This window comes from Musca autumnalis, unplaced genomic scaffold, assembly GCF_047663935.1.
Source record: "Musca autumnalis isolate F117 unplaced genomic scaffold, ASM4766393v1 scaffold_1, whole genome shotgun sequence".
Taxonomy (NCBI): Eukaryota; Metazoa; Arthropoda; class Insecta; order Diptera; family Muscidae; genus Musca; species Musca autumnalis.
In genome coordinates, this window is record NW_027411644.1 from 161,343,238 (window position 1) to 161,359,675 (window position 16,438).

Below are 16,438 nucleotides of genomic sequence, written 5' to 3' on the forward strand. Positions count from 1 at the left end.
GGGGTACTTATAACCTTCCACCAGAAATATGTCGGTATAGGTCCTCGTCTTCCTATAGCCCACATAGAACCGTGCCTCCTCATTTTCGGTATTTTGAGTGTTGTGGCGTCAATATCCACCCGATATGACTGAAATTTGGTGTTTAGTCTTCATATTGTTTGTGAGCATATTGAATATATCAAACTCTTGTCTTTATATATGAGAAATTTACATTAAACAATTTTCTTGACTGATTAGTGGTTAAAAAAGGTCAATTTTTTGTAAAAAATTGAATTTTGATTTTCGCTGTTCACAATTTTTTGAAAAATTGATATTTTTAAAATTCTCTCGTTTTAAAGCCAGATTATTAGGTACTTAATAAGCCCACAAAAATATATGATGATCGGTTCATTCGTTTTCGCGCTATAGCCAACACCGCAAAACGATTTGTTAAAAAGGGGGTATCCTCTCAGTGAGGTGGTCGCTGAAAAAGAGAAATGACACATTCGTCTGCAAACCTCTGCAGCTGGGACCTTCATATATTTGAAGTACTCACTTTTTACTACTCACACAGCAAAAAATATCTATATACACTTTTATACAATTTTTTCCCCACTCCACTCAATTTAAAATTTGCTTCAGAAAATTAACAAACTTAGTAATACATGTTTGGGTAAACGTAAACACCATATGATTAACATTTACATGCAAACAAAAGTGTAGCCAAGTTTATTACATCCCAAGAGAACTTAGGAACTTTTTTTTTTGCTGCGACCGTTTCTTTTAGATTTTAAATATAAACGCATAATATAATTTATTAATTTTATAAAAAAAAACACACAAAAATACGTATTAACTAAAATTGTCGGATTTAAATCATCATATAGCAAAAACTACTTCACGTATCAGTACCAAAATTCAGATTCTTCTTAATTAATATGTTTTCTCTCACTCCCCATCAATAAATTTGTTCAACGAAGTATTTAGTTTTTACCATTTTTGGCCACTGTGGGGCGTCTCCTCAACAAATATGTGTTTGTGTTCGTGTATTTTTTTTAACATGTGAGCGGCAATTTATCCCAGCATACCTGTTCCGAGATCTTTTGGCCCGTGCTAGGATAGAGATGAACACCGGGCCAGTATGGATCTATTTCGTTTGCCAGATCCGCATCCACTACATGTCAACAATGGTGAGATGTAATGGATGTAGATCTCGTAATGTAATGGATGTAGTCGCACCCAGGATTACTGCGATAGGTATGTTGCTGCTTGCTGTGTCAGAACATCTCCCAGTGTGTCTCAAGCTTCGTCGTCCGAGTCTTCGTCGTCATCGGAATACGAGACGCCCCCGCAGTCTCCCCAACAACAACAAACGCAGTATCTACCACAAGTTGTTGTTTAGCTGTTCGGAACATCATGATCGCCGCGTTCCAGGAAACAAAGCTCACTGCCACCTGTAGCTTGCAACGTTGCCATGGTTATAACGTTCTGCGGAAGGCCTGCACAAGAAGTGGAGGAGTAAGACTTTCCTTCCTAATACATCAGTCTGTCCAGTACAGACTTATCTCGCCCGAGCTTGAATCTAGTTACCCATACATGGAATGTATGGGGGTAGCAGTAAATTTTAGTACTACCGATATTAGTTCGCGTTTGTTGTTGTTGTGAAAGTGTTTATTATTATGATTGTATGTTCGTTCTTCTGTTCAATCTGGATATGGGTCTATCTCCAGTTCCAGGAAAGTGGCTGCTTCGATGCGAGTTGAGCCAAACTACTTTATTTTGTCGTGGCAGCTGACGCTCCTCAGCTGCGATAGATGGGGGATTTACTTCGAGGACTTTATTCACACTATATTTGCTTATGGCCTCAGCAACTGTATCCGTGTGAATACTATTTAAACCTGCTTGATGTGTCTGTTGATCTAGGGGTTCTCTCCTATATTGTTGGACTTCCCTCTCTAGAGCATGAATATCCTTCCTGATATGCCAGAATGTGTCTGACTTGAGGAGGTTTGAATCTTTTTCCAATTTGTATCACATAATCCCGGGGACCGAACTGACGCCTCCTAGCTTACCGCAGACCGATCTATCGCGTTATATGTGGTCAACAAGGTTTCTTTATCTGCACTCCAAGTGCTGCCGGCTAGGGACTTGAGGACCTTGTTCCTACTTTTCAGTTTGTCGCAGATAGCTGTGGAGTGCGTTTAGGGAGCAATAACCGTATGTTGCTAGGGGACTTCAATGCTACTAGGTAATGACAAGAGTGATTCAGCGCTGGTCGAGCAAACTGATAGCTCCATGTTTCACACTAAGAATGTAGACGCTCCTTCGAGGATAGGAGGAGATTGCCACAGTTCGCCAGATATCACTATTGTGGCACCAGGTCTGATCAATGACGTATCTTGGCAACGCGTCATTTCCGTTGGCTGAGACAACCTTTTTTTTTTTTTTTTTTTTTTTTATTAATTCTTTATTCATCAAAAATTACATTACAGTTCATTAATGTTGCCCCAGCGCCTTATAGACTTTATAGGGGCTAATTGGTTAACAAATACTAATTTGTGACGTGTAACATTTTAAAATATACAAAAATATTTTTATTGATTAAAAAACAAAAAAAGTTATAAGATGAAAAATTACATCAAAAGCATTTCAATAGTACTTGACAAAAAGGTTTTAAGTTCCCTTTTAAACGATGAAATTCTTGTATTACATTTAATGTGATTTGGAATGCGGTTAAATTCTAAACAACCATTATGTTCAATTCGTTGTTTTGACATTTCTAGCCGGCATCTTTTCACATGTAAATTAGATGAGTTCCTTGTATTTACCAATGTTTGATTAGTAGTGAATTGGATTGATCGGTGACCAATGTTGTTTACAGCTCTATACATATATGTTAGAAGTTGTAACTTGTAGATTCCATATAAGGGCAATATCCTTCCTGCAACATTATTATATAATTCATACGTAGAATATAGTTGCGGCAAATTAAATACGATCTTAAGTGCTTTGTTTTGGCATCTTTGTAATGATTTTAAATGATTAGTTTTCTTATAGGCATATATCAACGCCAAGTAGTTTAAGTGACTCTGAACTAAAGAATTATATAGTAGAAGTTTGGTTTCTACGTCAAATTTATTTCTGAACTTATGCAGTATACCTATAGCGGGTGCAATCTTCCTTCTCAATTCATCAATATGTACATTCCATGCCAAATTACTTTGTAGATGTATGCCCAAATATTTTAATGACTGGCTTTCAGATATTTGCATGTTTCCAATTTCAACATAAAATGCAGAGTCTTGTTCTGAGTAACGAGGACGAAATCGAATAACTTTCGTCTTATTAGAGTTGATTACAAGTCCATTCAATCGACTGTATTCCATAATAATAGCAGCATCACGCTCCATTTGACATTTTAACACAAGTGGGTGATTGTATGGATAAAGTAGAGCCAAATCATCGGCATACATAATTAGTTTACCATGCAAGTTTAGGTTGGAAATATCATTAAGGTATATTGTGAACAATAAGGGTCCCAACACACTTCCTTGTGGTACTCCATGTTCTACAGTTCCCATATCTCCCTTAACACCGTTTATTTCTACAAATTGTTTCCTGTTGGCAATATAACTCTCCAACAATTTTAACTCTCCACCTTGAACTCCGTAATAGGAAAGTTTTGATATAAGAATACGATGATCTACCAGATCAAAAGCTCTAGAAAGATCATAAAATACTGCGCCCACTCCACCATAGTTTGAATCCAGGCCTTCACAAATTTCATTGACAACTTTCACAACGGCTTCTTGGGTACCACTATTTTTTTTAAACCCGAATTGTAATGGATACATCTGTCCAGTCTCTTCCAAGAAATTTGACAATTGGTTGTATATTAACTTTTCATATAATTTGTCAATTAATGGCAACAATGCTATGGGTCTAAAATCACAAACTGTACTAGAATTTGTGGATTTAGGTATTGGAACAATTTTGGCTATTTTTAACGCATCAGGGTAAATTGAAGTTTCTATCATTTTATTAAATATGGCTGCAAGATGTTCACTAAGACAGTTTTTCGATGCTTTCAGAATTTTGCCTGTAATTCCATCATAACCAGGACTTTTGGCAATATCTATATTTTCCAATAATTCCAAAACATGAGCTCTAGTAACAGTGATCAACGAAAACCTTGACGGAAACTGAATTAAGCTACTAAAATTATTAAAATGATCGCCAACATTGCATGGTAGATTACTTTTTAGTACCTTTGGAACATTTAAAAAGTATTCATTGAATGCATTGCACTTTACTGTTTCATCATCAATAATTTCATTCCTTTCATTTCGTAACTGAATTGGTTGTTTTTGCTTTCTTCCCAAACATTCATTTAGAAATTGCCAACTTTTTCGAGGGTTTTGATTAAAATTTTGTAGATTCGAGCTTATATAAGAATTCATACTCGTCTGACTTGCAATCTTTATTATCCGACTAACTTGCTTGATAATGTATTCATTTCTTCTATCTCTGCCAAGTTTTCTTCTTTTTGTCAGTAGTTTTGCCTTGAGTTTTCTCAGTGCTTGCAGGTTTTCATTCTCCCAGGGGGTAAGCAATGATTTTGATAGTACATTCGTATTTTTGACTGTTGTATTAGTTTTTATAATTTCTGAGATGTCCGACATAATATTTCCCATGTCAGATGAAGGATTTCCACTATACTTGTAATTTTCGGAGTAGTCATGAATACTCGTAGCTATACCATTATAGTCATACCGTTTAAAAATATTTCGGGTTATTTCGTTATTCTGGAGCTTACTCATCATGCGACACCATATTATATTATGATCTGACAATTGACATTCTATTGTACTTATATGCACTCTACTTGCCTCATTGCTGCACACATGGTCTAAAGATTTTTTGCTGCTTGGGCGTGTTATTAACATATGGCATGCTTCATAGTGCATAGAAGACAAAGTCGATAGAATATCTACAGAGCTTCCGGGGTTAAGCAGATCAATATTAGCATCTCCAACCACAATAGATGCTGTACGGCATTGTCCACACAACTCATTTTCAAGATATGTTAGGAAAGGCGTTATATGGCATTTCTGAGATCTATAGAAATTAGTTATTTTTAGTGGTATCCCATTAATTTTAAATCCGTCAATCGATATACGCAATGCATCCACATAATTTTTACTCTCACAGAGTTCTACAACGAATGTTATATTATTGCGCACATAAAATGACACACCGCCATATCCATCCTTTCGACAGCAGTGTATAGCAGTATACTCAGGTATATTATAAAGTTGTGTGAGGTTACTGTGAAACCATGTTTCTTGTATTGCGATTACATTTGGTAAAATTGGGAACTCAGCTAATATTGATTTAAATTTATTAAATTTTGCATAGGACGAAATGCTTCGGATGTTAACAGAAATCATATGAAAATTATAATGGTTATATTTCATGAAATGTTCGTTAAATGAATCAATATTTTCATAATAGTTTTTATTTAACATTATAGAATTTAAATATTTTCTACAAACTTTATATAATGCTCAATCACACAATTCAGTTACGCGGGTCGTCTGGCGATACAAACGCTGTTTGTTCATCATTTTCGTTATCATCAGTATCATCTTCTAAAACTGGCACAATTCGCCTTGATCTTCTTCCATGCAAGCTATTAGTTGTAGCTTGCAGTAACAAGGTGTCAACATCCTCTTTTCCACGTATAAGTTGGGGCTTGTTTGTTGCACTTCTTTTTGCAAAAATGCGACTTCTGTTAGTGTATATAAAAGAATAACCCACCGTTTTAAGCAACTTCGCATAATTAAAAAGTTCAAGTGTTTCCATGCTCAACAGATCATTAATATATATACATTTTGTAGTATCACTCTCTTTTAGTTTGATTTTAGCTTCCATAAGTTTGTTCTTGGTAGATTTGGAATTGAATTTAACGATTAAGGATTGGCTTTTATTGTTCGCGTTTTTCTTCTTCAAAAAGTATGCTTCTTCTATGTCTTTTTCACTTATTTGGACACCAACATTTTCAGATAGTTCAATCACCGCATCCTTTGCATTCGTACTTTCATTTGCCATTATTCCATTTATTAGACAGTCATTTTTTACTCTTTCATCAGTTAACATTTTTACCGATTCTTTCAAATGATTAATTTCGGCTTTGAGCTTAGTATTTTCTTTTTCCACTTGTTCTACTCTTTTTTCATTCGCAGTTACAGCTTTAATTAAATTCTCAAACTTAGAAGACATGAAGTCCACAGATTCAGTCAGGCGGTCTATAATATTTAACTTTTCTTCCATTCGATGCAATTGTTCCCGTATATTGAATTCATCATTCATATTACAAAAACTTTTTCGTCCTTTGGTTTTTGGCATTTTAATTTCACTTGTATTCACTTGTATAGCACCAAAAAGAACTGTTCAAACTTCTGTATTATTTCATGTGGGGGGGTTCAGCTGTTATTATCCTTCAATATAAGTTGTGATGATTCAGCTTAAACAAATTATAGCATACTTTTAGGATCACAATTTTAATATAATTTCTTCTTCTTATCATAACCTTCTTATCATCGTCTCCGTTAATACACTACCCGTCATCATAACCTCTGAATGCCATACTTTTCGAAACCATGGGAAAGCTAATTGGCAAGGGTTCAACTAGTTTCTTTCAACGGCGTGACATTATCAGACCCAAAGAGGTGTGTCTTTTATTTTAAGCGGCAGTTTATAGAGCACCCCTATAGTGATAGAGCGAAGAGGAGTGTGTTACGCCGTATAAGAAGAGCCGTCCCAGCCGAGGAGGTACCACAACAATTTATAATGGGAAGTGTTGCAGACGTCATCCAGAACGCGAAATCATCCAAATCATCGGCCCACATGGAATATCAATGGTAATGCTTAAGCAACTGAATTAAACCGTAGTTGAGAATTGAACAAGTGTCCTCAACCTATCGTTAGCTACCTGTATAATACCAGAAGCCTGGAAAGTTGGCAAGGTAGCAAAGATTCTAGAAGTACTACTCCTCCCCACGTTGCCCAACATCAACGTGGATTCCGGAAAATGCATAGTACTTCAACAGCATTACACACCATATCAGTAGAGGACTGAACATGAACAGGCCATGCGACCGAACAGTCAGCACTTGACCTATCGCAGGCCTTCTTTACCGTCTGCCATGCCAAGCTGTTCGAGGATATTGAGAAAACCACTATCCAGCCGTGTTTGAAACGTTGGATAATTAAGTATATGTGCTGACGGGAAATCCAAGTGCAAGAATTCTAAACCCCGTAGAGTGAAACCGGGCGTTCCCCAAGTCAGCGTGATATCCCCGGAACTATTTTACCCTCTACCATTCCGAAATTTCACATCCTCCAGACGGCATAGAGATCGTAATTTATGCGAATGATTGTACGATCTTGGTGTCGGGTCCTATTGTCGATATGTGATAGGACAAATGTTTACATACCTGACCTTCTGCAGTTCTTCCATCTGAGGAATATGAAAATATCCGCCGCCAAATCCACTGCCACACTTTTAACCGCTTGGACGGCTGAAATGAGGCTCCCACTGAACATATTGGTCGATGGTGTACTAATTCGAACCATTGACTACCCCACCTATTTGCGACTAGATCAGAAATAAGAACAAAGTTCTCAAATCTCTGGCCGGCAGCAACTGACAAGTAAACGTGCTGACCTCTTCTAAAACATTAGGCCGATCTGTGGTAAGCTATGCGGCGCCAGCGTGGTATGCAAATGTTAGCGGTAAAAGAATATTCAAACCTGCCAGAACGCCACCGTGAGGACTGCAACAGGGTGGCTCCTCATGACACTAGTGAACCATCTTCATGAGAAGGCGAAGGTTTTACCGGTGCATCAACACAACAGGATGTTGTGGATGCAGTACCTGATTTGGTGTTATCACCGTGAGCATAGCTGTCACGATTTAATGTACAATGAAATAATTCACGAACTAACATATTTGCGTTGGTACAACAAAAACAACAACAACAGACTTGGTTAGACAGTAGAAGTTGGAAACTTCATATTTCAGGTACGCGAAAATTCCTCAATAAAACAAAAACATACGTTTTGTGACAAAAAGAAGAATAATAGATGCTACTTCGGACAGAGTAAACAGTTCAATAAGAATACGAGCTTTCGTCAGACAAAATCCATCTATATATAAAACATGTCAGAAAATATCAGTGGCTTTTTCTGACAAAAATATACCTTCAGCCTATAACACCCAACTTCGACCTATGGCCAGAGATACGGACTAAATCAGTTACTCCGTTCTAGATTTCTAGAAACGGACACGGCTGAATCCACTTCAAATTGTCTGAAAAAGATGATTAGAATCGATCTAGAATATCCAGAGGTTGAACTTCCCTATTGATTGCCCCTGGGATAAGGATTGATGCAGCCCTTTGCAGGTGCCTGCTTTACTAGTTTTTGTTCTGGAACATAACTATCATCAGCGTAAAGCATCAACTTTGGCTGCAACTGGCCGAAACTAACAAGAAATTAATTTGTTACCTAAAGCTAAAGTAAGTGTGAGAGAGCTTGCTGTTTGGGTGCACCCCTGCGAATGAGTTTCCTCATCGAAATCTCTCCTGCATATGTATGTAGGTTTGGTTACCTTCCTTGTCATAAAATGAACCACTTTAATGAATGTTCTTAAAATGGGTTCTTAAATTAATTAAATAAAGTTGGAATAAAACTATTTACAGAGTTCACTTATTAACATAAAAATAAAATAATTCACAAAATATAAAACTTCACAACTTCTATAATGTCTTCTTAACTTCAATTACTTCTATCTTCCAAGAGCACTTCTATACTTGATGACTTCTATTTAGCGACTGTTCATGATCGGCGTGTCTCTGCACTCATTGTGCTGTTTTACATTTAAACGATTTCTCTTACGATTTTTTGTCTCCTCTTTGTGGTGGTTATTCTTGTTAGGCAGAGTTGCAAAACATAGTAAGAGAAATTGAAACAAAATTTAGTTTTGCAATGAATTTTGTGCATAAAAAATCATTTAAAGCATAAAATGATTATTTTTTATAAGCATTTTAAAATTTGTATAACATATTTTTATACCCTACACCACTATGTGGGGAGGGTATTATAAGTTGGTTTTGGCCAAAAAGTTTGTAACGCATCGAAATAGTGGTCGTAGACCCATACTTATATATACCAAAATGAATGTCTCGACGAGCTGAGTCGATCTGGCTATGTGTGTCCGTCCGTCAGTCCGTCTGTCCGTCTGTTCATCTAAACCTTGTAATCATCACGATCGTCACGAAAATTTGAGGGTTATTGGGGTTCTCACAGATGAAGAAGCCTATTGATTTTGGTGATGGTCGGATAATATTTAGGGGTCGGAATGGGCAAACACTTATTTGGAGAAAAGTCAACATTTTATTTCAAAGCCAATATCTCTGTTTCTTTAAGAGGTATATCAAAAGCAAAACTAGGCAAGGAAACTACAAAATATCACCTTTACAACGATGTAAAGTAGGTTGTCGTAGGTGATCAAATAGCAGAGATATGGCAATAGTCGATAATGCATCCCATTTTCCGATTTTTTTGTAATCACGCTACAGGTCGCAATTTTGATCGGATCGTCACGAAATTTTGGGGGTTAATGGGGGTCCCAAAGAGAAAGAAGCCTATTGATTTTGATGATAGCAAGGAAAGTAGAAAATATCACCTTTACAACGATGTAAAGTAGGTTGTCGTAATAATTGTTCCACAAACATCCCAGACGGGACAGGGGAGACTTCTCTCATATCAATGAGTGCACCCCGATTCATATTAGCTCAATGATATGGGACCTACTGTTTATCGCCGAGTCCGAACGGCGTGCCTTACGACACCACTTTATGGAGAAGTTTTACATGGCTGAAATACTCAGGAAATGTCGCCAACATTACTGAGGGGTATTTTGCCACCGTTGAAATTTTTGATGTTGCCTGGACGGGGAATCGAACCCACGACCTTAGGTTGTCGTAGGTGGTCAAATAGCAGAGATATGGCAATAGTCGATAATGCATCCCGTTTTCCAATTTTTTTTGTAATCACGCTACAGGTCGCAATTTTGATCGGATCGTCACGAAATTTTGGGGGTTAATGGGAGTCCCACAGAGGAAGAAGCCTACTGATTTTAATGATGGTCGGATAATATTCAGGGGTCGGAATGGGGAAAAACTTATTTAGAGAAAACGTCTACGTTATATTTCAAAGCCAATATCTCTGTTTTTTTTAAGTTATATCAAAAGCAAAACCTGGCAAGGAAAGTAGAAAATATCACCTTTACAACGATGTAAAGTAGGTTGTCGTATCTGCTCAAACAACAGAGATATCGCAATAGTCGGTAATGCATCCTATTTTCTGATTTGCTTGTAGTCACGCTACAGGTCGCAATTTTCATTGGATCGTCACGAATTTTTTGGGAGTGGATGCGGGTCCCACAGAGGAAGAAGCCTATTTAGTTTGGTGATGGTCGGATAATATTCAGGAGTCGGAATAAGCGAAAAGCTGATGTGGAGGAAAGTCAACGTTTTTTTCTTATGCGAATATCTCCGCTTCTGGTTGGAGTATTCCAAAAGGAATACCCGTCAATGGAACAAGAAAAGATCTCGTTTATATTGATGCAAAGTATGTTGGCGTAAGTGAGCAAACCGAGATACTGCAAAATTCAGTAATAAACCCAATTTTTCCATTTTTTGTAATCACGCTACAAGTTGGAATTTTGATCGGATGGTGACGAAATTTTGGGGGTAGATGGGGGCTCCACACAGGAAGAAGCCTATTGATTTTGGTGATAGTCGGATAATATTTAGGGGTCGGAATGGCGAAAAACTCATTTGGAGACAAATTCAAAGTTTTATTCTTTGTGAATATATCGGCTTCTAGTAGTGGTATTCCAACGGCAAAGCCTGTAAATGGAAGAAGAAAATATTACCTTTACATTGGTGTAAAGCAGGTTGGCGAAGGTGGTCAAACAAGGGAGATACCACAATAGTCGATAATGCATCGAATTCTTCCATTTTTTGCAATCAAGCTACAGGTCGTAATTTTGATCGGATGGTCACGAAATTTTGGTTGCTTATGGGGGTCCCAGAGAGAAAGAGGCATATTATTTTTGGTGGTAGTCGGATTATATTCCCTAAAAGAAATGTTTAGCAGTGAAAAGCTATTTGTCGTAAGACAAATAGTTTAAATGTAAAACAGCACATTTGTGTTTATGTGAAGTTCGCTTTCCTCTCTTCGTATGTACAATGTGTTGTGTCGTCTTCGTCTATGTTTATCTCCTGTTGTGTGTAATGCAGGCGCACAAATGTGAGCATGCGTAACCCGTTCCTACATGTATGTATTCTTGTTCCTGCCTTTTAACATCTCACAAAGTATGGGATTATAATTTTTTTCGCCATAGGAAGAACGCTATTGCTTTTGGTGAAAATAGGTTCAGATTTGGATGTAGCTCGCATATATATTTTCTGCCGATTTCACGTATTTGCTGCACCAAACATGCTATATAAGTCCGATTTCGATGAAATTTGGAACGTGATCGGTTCAGATTTGGATATAGCTTTTCGGCCGATTTGAGGTATTTGATGCACCTCACTCGTTGTATCTGTCCAATTTTGATGAAATTTGGAACGTGTTACGGAATTTGGCTCCCATATACGAGTACACGCTATATTTGTCCTATTTCGATGTACTTTGGATCGTTTGACGGAATTCGGTCTAGAAATAAATGTGCCAAATTATATCGAAATCGGTTCAGATTTGGATATAGCTCTCATATGGGCCTTTTTGTAGAAAATTAACATATGTTGAAACTGTGGTATGGGGTATTGTAACTCGCGAACAATTGCACTATACTATACATTTTGAATGCATTTCTGTAAAATCAACTGCTTTTGCTCGACTCACCGATGGATTTTTTTTTAAATCTGAGCGGATGCTATGGTCGTATTAATGAAAAAAATAGGAAAAATGCGTTGAAGGAAACGAGTATTTTATATTAATTTCCAATTTGTGGCTTTTCAACACAATGTAGAGCTTAATGCTCCCAGAAGAAGTTAAAGAATACACTTCAAATATTTTTAATATATCCATTGGATATTGTATATATTATCCACTACATTGTCCTCTAAGGGATGCTGACATCTTAAAGACTGAAATATTGAATTTTTTTGAATTTTGTCTCTATTTTAGACGCGCAACTGGATTTATCTAAAAGTTTAATATGTATGTGCTTGAAGAACTCGTGATTACGCAATTTTGCATGTATAACTCGAGTGTGTAACTTTCAAAGAAACCATTTTTGGGTTGTAAAAAACTGTCATGCGATTCCCGTGGAAACCCGCGTGAATTTAATTTTTGTCATTCGGAATCTAATAAACCATTACTTAAATAAATAGACTAATACGCCTGTTTAAAATGTGCGAAAACAGATATTTAAAAATTATCGGGAATCCGGAAATATAATAGATTATTTCTAAAAATTGAGTGAGATACTACGTCGACGGTTCTTTATGGATCGCACTGAAACGGCATAGAATGATGGGTTTTTAAATGGTGATCATTGAAATCGGATGCGCATAAATATAAATTTTCTTCGTGGAAATTATGGCCATTTTTCTGTTTTTTTCTACCCTAATATGCAACTGATGCTACATCCTGGTCGCCAAATAGAATTTTACAAAGTACATATCAAATAAAAGTGATTCATTTACTGTGTTGGAAAATCGGATGCGCATGATGTACTTTATTTTAATTTAATGGCACGACTCGAATTCTTTGTGATTTAATATAATGATCTAAAAATGTTCGCCAATACGAAAACTATAAGGCAAACATTGGTTGCAACCGAGTATCATCATTATCGCACAAAATATTTGACAAACACGCGAAAGAACTCAAAATATTTTTTCTTAAACTTTTCAGAAAATAAAAAAATTTAAATAATAATAACATTTGTATTTTTTTTTCCAAAATCTTCATCGTGTTTTTGCAAGTAACATGAATATTATAGTTCCGACCTTCACGACATAGGCGTAATTTTATTTCTCACGAAGTCTGGATGCTATTTTAATTTTTTATGTATATTTTGTATGCACATGCGCTACTATTTCAAAAAAATGTCTGAAAATACTTAAAATTTTGTCATAAATTTGGTTTTTCGCGAATCCATTTAGCAATTTCGGGAGAATTTTTTCAACATTGCAATAAGTACGAATTCAGTTAACTGTAATGACATGTAATAGCTTACTATATCATGCCACGATTTTTTTAATTTTTTCTAAACATAGTTACATAAACAGACTTGGATTGACGATTCTTTTCTTAATCTTTGTACCAAAAATCATTGATCATTTTTAAAATGGAAAACTCAATTTTACACATTTTTGCCCATATATGTATATTTTACATATACCGATTTTGACTCAAAAAAAAATAAATAAAATACTTCTTCTTAAGTTTTACATATTCCTACTTTGATCCTTTCCTTATTGGTTTTTTATTTTCATAGCATGAGAATCCACCCCCCAGGTATTGTGGTACTTCTAGATCAAAATAAATTTATAATTTGATCACCTTATCTACTTATCACGGCAAACGCAAAACATCACAGACAAGGTATTTGTTAAAAGTTACATTGAAATATTGCAAATGTGTAGTGCAGCCAGTAATCTTATCAACTTTTATGGAAGTTCTCAAATACTTTTGCTAAAAAGGTAACTTACAGAAACTTTATCTTACTTTTATTGAACATTAAATAAATATAAGTAACTTACTGTTAGCCATAAAAAAATGCGCAGATTAAAACACACATTGCGTTTGATTTACTGAAGGTTTTTGGGTTGTGACTCCAGTGGATTATAGAGAGAATCTATTTTTATGTATTTATTTCATAAATTCACAAGGTGGTAAGTCGGACCTTTGGGCAATAATTTAATTTAACAACAATAATTTAATTAGAATCAATCCCTGCAATTTAATTCAAAATCAGTCGCCTATCTGGTTTGTTCCTAAGCCAGATGTTGAAAATGTCATATAAAAGAAGGGAAAGAATGAAAGAGCTCAACTCGTTCATCTCCGCACTATCCAACAAGCTCAAAAAATATCAAATGTAATTTTCAGTGTTTGGAAATAGTGTCCCAACCAAACTTTTATTAGATTGAACATAGCCACATTATCATAATTTGTCTAAAAAAAACTTCTGCTGGAAAAAATGTGGCCTTGCATGTACAAATCTTAAATAAATTTACTTTGGATCCGCCTTGCGTACGAATAGAACAGATGGTTAGGTTAGGTTTTAGGATGCGTAGCTGCTGTGATAGCAGCCACTCCACTCGGAGACCTTGGGGTCCATTGTGATCATCCTGAAGGTTGAAACGGATTGTGGTTGTGATTGTGATATATAGGAGATGTGGATGTGTGATAGTAGCTGTGGGTAGACGGAGCTTGTGAGTGATGTGGTTGTAAAAGCGTAGAATCCAATAGTTCAGGTGTGGTGGTGATGGTATTGAAGGTGATGACGGGTGAGATGTAGTGATGTATAGGCGATGTCTGCAGATTGGGTGTGAATTTCGGATGCAACTATAGGAGTAGAAAGAGATTGTAGATGAGAGTGTAGATGTGGAGGTTAGATATAGAAGTAGTTAAGTTGTAGTTTTGTTAATAGAAGTAAGTTGTAGCTCGGGCGTGGTTGACAATGCTACTATGTAGGGATAGCGCTTGTCCTGTTCTCTCTGTTCTCAGTACTTTGGAGCCATTTTAGGCCTTTTGCCATGTGTAAAAGATCCGACGGCTCTTCTTGGCAGAATGCTGTAAGAGCATGGATGGTGTGCACACCCATGGTGCGTTGTCTTCTAGAAAGGAGCATAGGACAGCGACATAAAAGGTGCTCGATCGTTTCTATTTCTTCCTCATCCTTGCATAACCTGCAGTAGTCAGCCGTGTGGTCTGCTTCCCATTTGCTCATCATGGATCCTATTCTACAGTGACCCGTGATGATCCCCACTGCTAGTTTGAGGTCTGATTTCCTCATTGAGAGCAGTGAGGCGGTTCTTGACATGGACGGGATTGGCCAGATTGCCCTTGATATGCTGCAGTTTGGCGTGTTTTGCCATTGTTGGCAGAATTTCTCCCGACATTTTTGCGCTATTATTTTCCTGAAATGACACAGTGGTGGCTTGATGGAGTAGTCGATTTCAATGGTTTGTGACTCCGATCCACGGCGTGCCAGTTCGTCGGCTGCCTCGTTACCTTCGATGTTGCAATGCCCTGGGACCCAACACAAGGTGACGATTGATTTTAGTGGCTCCAAAGCGTGTTTGCAGTCTAGAACAGCCGCGGACTTGATGTATTGGGATTTGAGTGATTTTAGGGCCGCTTGACTATCAACGTAGATAGTCACCGGTCCAACTATTTCCCCTCTCAAGTTGTTTATCAGTTCCGCGGCCTTTCTTATCGCAAAAACTTCGGCTTGGAAGACACTACAATATTCGTTCAGCTTGTATGATTGTCGTAGACCAAGGGATTTGCTATAGACACCTGCCCCTGTGCCTGTTTCCATCTTAGAGCCATCAGTATAGATCTCTATACCGTCTAGAGGTTGGCTACTGTGTGTCCATTCATCCCTGTGGGGTATGTGCACCTTCGTTGCCTCGAAGCACATTTGTGGTGATATATAATCACTGATGTTCCCCGAGGCCGTTGATAGTCCGAATCGACGTAGAATTGCAGTTATTCCGTGTTCGGAACTGCGCCATGAACCTAGCTCCTTAAGACGAAGTGCACTCATTGCTGCCAGTTCCTGTACTACTAGATCTAGCGGATGTAGATCCAGTAGTACATTCAGGGCAGCTTGTGGAGTGCTCCTCATGGCACCAGTGATTAGGACTGATGCCGCTCTTTGGACGCTGTTCATTTTGTTTAAATATGTCGTTTTATTGAGAGCATTCCACCATACCAGAGAGCCATATGTAAGAATTGGGCGTACAATGGTCGTATATATCCAGTGGATTACCGTTGGTCTCAGACCCCAGCTCCTGCCAATGGAATTTTTGCAGGAGTATAGAGCTATTAGACCTTTCTTGGTGCGCTCCTCGACATTCCTTTTCCACGAGAGTTGCTGGTCTAGGATAATGACGAGGTATTTGGCTTCCGAAGAGAGTTCAAGAATAACTCCGTCCAGCACTGGTAGGGTAAATGGTCTGACCTTCCTTTTGTTTGTAAATAGAACTAGCTCAGTCTTTGATGGGTTCACTCCGAGGCCATTGTTGAGTGCCCATCTTGATAACTTGACCAGAGCTCCTTGCATAAGTTCTGATAGTGTCTGCGGAAACTTCCCGCTAAACATGATAGAACAGATACTATTCGAAATATCGAAACATTAACAAAT